A 6,000-nucleotide genomic window follows, 5' to 3' on the forward strand; every position below is an offset into this window, starting at 1 on the left:
GAAAAATGGTTTTTAAAAATATGGATTTGGATGGAATAAATTGATTTTCTATTCCATTTATTTTTTACTAACGTGTTTATTTTTTTGCAAAAAACAGGGCATCACTTATTAAGCAAACGTGTTCATCTTTTGAAACGTAATGCTCTTGTTAGTCACGTTAAACAATATTAAAATAATAATAATAATAGATTAGGGTATCTAAAATAAATCTATTCACAAACAAGATTCCAAAATATTATGCCTTGACGATGTTCAAGCCGTCAACGAGGGAAGGCAGATACCTGCGCTATGAAAATCTCCACCACGTGGAGATTTTCCTTTCGAGGTGAAGAGAGGTTGCAGGCATCTTGTTCCAAGCATTCCTCCGTGCCATTCTGCCTGTGTGTGAAGTAATCTCAGAAAATACGCCGTGACGTCATCCTTTCAACCGTTTTCTGTTCATCTTCGATTTTGAACGATCGTCGTTAAAAACATGATATTCACGCAATGGACCGGCCATCAAGCTTTCATATGGAAGGTGCAGCTAATCTATAAAGACCAAGATAATAAAAAATCATATTTTGTCAGACCTGCCATTTTCAATTCCCTCCGTTCGTCGGATATAATAGACAGAACATTTTTTTGCCCCTTATGTCCATGATAACCATTGTCTAAACTGTAGAATCCGATGGAAACAGTGCAATCAATTCAAATAAACAAAAGAACCCGTTTTCGAAACATCTTAAAAGTTAATTACAAAAGGTCATACATTTAAAATATAATTCAAATTGGAAATAAAAATTAACAAAAAGATAGGAGTTTTAATGTTTTACAGTTAACTGGGCAGCACGTATTTTTACAAACACATTTATGTATAAATCTGTGAATGTTTTATTCCTGCTGATCTGAGTGATGGTGAAGTCAAAACCAACCTTGGGGTTGATTATTTTAGTTTTTTTCACCGAGCTCTCCGAGTAATTCATACTGGACTTCATTCATCGGTATAACGTGACCGGCCATAAGGCAATATCAAATACTTTTGATTTGATCTGCATGCTTAAGACTTTGTGAAAATGTTGACCAAATGTATAAAAATAGGGATACTAAATTAAGGCCCATTTTGTAGGGCCGAAGGGGTCCAATGCCGATCCACATGAAGCCAGAAAGAGCAACGGTCAATCGCTATGTCCACCGTGCTGTTGGAAAAAATAAGCTTGAAATTCTGCAACATAAATTCTTCCATTGGAAGTATCTCGGCTCTCTTTTAAAACAAATACTAACCTTAAAACTACTGTGGCATTCTTTTTATTAGTGATAATCAGCCCTAATTACATTATCGATGGGACTGCATGGCAAAATATTCCTCTGATATAGTTAAATTAACGCATTTATGAGTAGGAATACCTATTTCCTAAATGTGATAATGGCATTTTAAATTAGTATAATATTTGAATTGAGAGGATATAGATGATAGATATTTAAAATATTGAAATATTCTATAAATTTATCGATTGACACTCAATTTATTACAAAACCAATGCAAACAGCTCATCATCATTTCTAAGCTTTCTACAAGTAGAGTATTCAATTGAGGTAGTGGAAAACCTACGCGACAACCAATTAGAATCCCCACTTATATGCCTCGGCCGAATATAGGAGTCCATGCAGTAAAAAAATAAGCACAGACTTTAAATTTTTTATGCACTAAAATAACGGATTTCTTACGCTCGTCGATCAGTTTTCAAATAGGACGATCGGCGCTAATTGCGGGAACATGGAACTCGTAACTGAAGTCCCTTTTCCCTACTATCCTTTGAAAAACGCATATTTGCTCATTTATGGAATTTAAAGATTGCCCGTAAATAACGTCGCTTTCGCTCGTTAATGCATGTTTTCGCTCAAAAGGCTTCAAACTAGTAACACCGTCCGTAAATACGTGAAATTTATAAAAGGAGCATAATACAGAGCCCTGTGGCAAACGGAAGAATTTAAGTTTACTGAAATTTGTTCAAACTTTCGTAATGTGCGGTGATTGTTTTTTTCCGAGAATTAGGGCTGCTACCCCCGTTAGGTAAAACGCTGACTATTGAACAACATTTCACGATTTCATTGTTTCTAATCGAATATCGTGATTTGATTGATGCGCATGTGTATATTTCTGCGCACCAAGGGAGATTTACACATCTTTCCCGGATCCATTTCGCTCAGCTCATAAATTCATTATTCCTAATTCACTATTCAGTCGGGCTTTGGCCAGGGAGGTGAGGCGCCTGCCCATCCTTGCCCCCGATGTTTGTAGCGATGAATTAAGTCACCCCGCTTTTCTTTCTTTTTATTATTAGCGACTGTTTCTCTCTCTCTCTCGCTCTTTTCTCCTCTTCCCTTCTCAATCCCTCCCCATTCCTCTCGCCTCCCCTACTCTCTTTCTCACTCCATTAACATGGGCCGCAGCGAACGACTACAGACGCCCCACGTTCTTACGCAACATCGGCCTTGACCTCCAACGGCCAAATTTGGTTAGCTTCAATTCTTTGTGACACACATGTTTTATTATATATCATCCACCACCTAGGCACCATTTCGCCATCTCTTCAATATTTTAGTGAGAGTGAAAATAACTCGAAATAAAAAAAGTGGATTTAGACAGCTGCTACAGTGTGCACACGTAAAATTTATTCCTACATCTACAAAGGTCATCCTATTAATTCCATCGCGACCAATTGGAACAACGAATAAATTTTATATAGATTATACATTTGAACGAGTAACATATGAGAAAAAGGTAGAGGAAGTTAGCAGATGGAATTAAAAATAAAAAAATTAATATCGGCATGATAGCTAAGAAGTACTGAGGGCTAATAACATAGCCTAAATTAATTGAAAATTCACCAGAAACAACTTAAAACAATCTTAAGTCGCCAATTGACCAAATTCAGTCAATTCTTATGCTCATCCAGAGAATGAGACTCTTATGGAAATGAATCTTTATGCACTCAAGTCAAATTAAACCCATTTCTGTTTCCAAAATTGAATTTTCCTCGCTGAAGAGTGACTGATTGGATATCGTATCTGTTCAGTTCCGATTTCCAATAAGATACAACCCACAATTCTCTATTAAGCATACCTAATGCTACGAAGCAGTGCTTAACACCACGTGGAGTAGTAAAAAAATATCATTCATTATTTTAAGGAGCCATTAGTGAGTATTCAATTCATATACCAATTCATATTTTTTGAGAACTATTCAAAAACAAAGGTTGGCAAATACCTTAGCTCAAAATTCAATAATTATAAATCCGGTAATATTAATATGATGATTGATTGGTTGTGCTGACTAAGGTCACAGGCTCGAATCCTATTCTAAACATAATGGTTGTGATAACGATCGATAGAGTTCCACCTCTTATAATACTTTAACCAAACCCAGTTCATGAAAAGATTAAACTCCACGGGAATATACAAATAAATCCTTTTTTAACGAAATAAATGTTTGTATACAGCTACTTCGAAGATCATCCATTCCAAAACCGGTCCCCAAGATAGCAAACAAGCCTTCTCTGGCATAAGATTGGCTGTCCCTAAATAGGGCGAAAGTAATGTGATAGCATGGAATGACCTCGGAAGAATCGGAGAAGTCAGAAATAATGTGCGATTGCCGCAATGAAATAGGCAAGCGTGGTAATTTTTCTTGTTCCTTCAGAATAAAGAAAAACTTGAATATGGAAAAATGGAATTTGGCGAGGCTTTCCTCTGAAAGTATTTGGGTCCATGGACACCCGCCGCAGTGACCCCGATGGCATAAAAATATTTAAAACACAAAAGGACTCATAGGCGCGGTGACCGCCTCAAGGGGGAGGACAAAGAATCAGGAGGCCGAGGATCGCAAATTTCTCTTAAAACAATTAGATGGCAAGTTGTACACTCGTGCTATAATAATTTCTTAGAGAGAATAATGATCTTCAGATAATCCATAAACTGGTGCAAAACATTTGGACGTGATTAAAATTAGTAATAACAAATTAACGGCAATGAAGCTTTTAGGAAAGAGAATGGGAAACCCGAAATTATACGTGGATTAGACGAGGTCAAATTACGTACATAACTCGAGGTAGCACTTTGGAGTTACTCTAAATTTCCAACTTTTTTGGGAAACACAAATCAAATGAATATGCCAATATGTCTTAAAGAAACTTGTCTTCATTGGGTGTGTGGTCAGTAACAGCAATCAAAAGGTAAAGGGAACGGGTTTTTCACATTGAGTGAGTTGAACTTAAAATACTCGCGAAGTATTCGCGATTCATGGGAAAAAGCGTCCATGAACTATTTTGCTTAAGTTCCTCATAGTTGTAAAAAATAACGTTACGATACGATTACTTCACGAAGTAAATTAATTATTCCTTGAAGACACATGGCTAAAAGGCACCTGTCCTCTCCACACATGTGAAGTTTGATTGTAAAATTTTGAAGGGAATGGTGTTGATGAGGAGTTGTTCACTATAAGCCGCAAGTTTAATTTGGCCACAGTGCATAAATAAAAGATATCATTTCCGGAATTCTAGTTTCGTCGAGTCAAATATTTGAGCCACTATCTTTCATTCCAAACCGCAGTTACCACGGAGAGACCGATTCATAATCCCAGCTACTATTTTTAAGAGAATTAAAATACTGGGCGAATGACATGGATTGTTGAAGCAGAAACGTTTTCTCTTGGCTGTTTTATTCGGCACTCCCCATACTGACAAGGGTTACCAATCATTTAAATAAAGTGAAAATCTTCCGGGGCGATAAGTTCAATATGGCTTGAAAAACTCTAAAAGTCCCCGATTGAAGTTTTCCCCCGATAATACGGATATAAAGAGGGAAGTTTTTCATTACTAGTCGTTTTCAATTTATTCGTGCACATCCAATGGTAGGAAAAACCGTGCTGTTTCATAAAATTTACCTTTGTTTTTAAGTGTAAATAACCACGATTTCTCACCCAAAAATGTCGGACGAGCGTGACTTCTATCGTCGCAGTTGGATGGACACGAAAAGCCTAAGTGTGTCGCATAGCTCATTATTACCTACTCTTTAAGGCAGATAGCGCAAGTCGGTTGCGGTCACCCTCTTCCAAGTTTATCGCTCACGTAGCCATGATCGAAATATTCAGAATAATAACTTGAATTTAAAACTCATAATATCTGGCGGTGAGTCAGTTCAACAATGCTTGAATCATATTTATTTCTTTTCCACTGAGTCAAGTTCGCATCATATATATGCAAGACTGATGCCATACTGTTGACCTCGTAAGAATCAGAACATAGGTTTCCGTGCCAACTTCCCTCAGCGCTCAACTTCGACAAGTGGGGAATGAGAGTATGAAACAATCCATTGTTGGTAGACTTAAGATACGTTTTGATAATTTGGGAATTTCATTGAAAAACAATTTTTTCCAATTTTTCATCATATTCCTAACTAATGACATTAATTATTTAAAAATAAAAAAACGCTCGAACACCAACATTTTTTATATTTTGTTTTTGCTTATATATATAATATTCTTCAGACCCTAAAAAGATGTCAGCCAGCAGAGATTTTGTCTTATCTTTTCTTTATTATGTTCGAATTCCACCGCATTACACCGGAAACTACTCAATTTTTATGTTGCAAGAAATTTAACTTAATGCTCTATTTCAGATTCCTTTCAATATCATTCTCAATTAAGCTTTTCGTGCTATGATTGAGTTTGCGCACTTATTTATCAGAATATTCGGTCATTCGTGCATTGGTGAGAGCTATAAAAGAAAACATATTGGAATCAAAACTTGCAGGTTTCATAATTTCAGTAATTAAACCATATCAGCATTGAAGTAAACACTGCACTCGTTTGGTAACGGTTACTAAAAAATGCGGGGTTCCTTATGATTTTCCTTCAAAAAGAAAGTGTGTAATAACGTTGCCCTATTTGCAGATGAAAATGTTCCAGTTAATCAATCAACCAAGTGATTTCAATCAATGCTGACGGAATTTAAATTCAACGCG

This window comes from Hetaerina americana, unplaced genomic scaffold (assembly GCF_022747635.1).
Source record: "Hetaerina americana unplaced genomic scaffold, ioHetAmer1.1.p SCAF_3, whole genome shotgun sequence".
Taxonomy (NCBI): domain Eukaryota; kingdom Metazoa; phylum Arthropoda; class Insecta; order Odonata; family Calopterygidae; genus Hetaerina; species Hetaerina americana.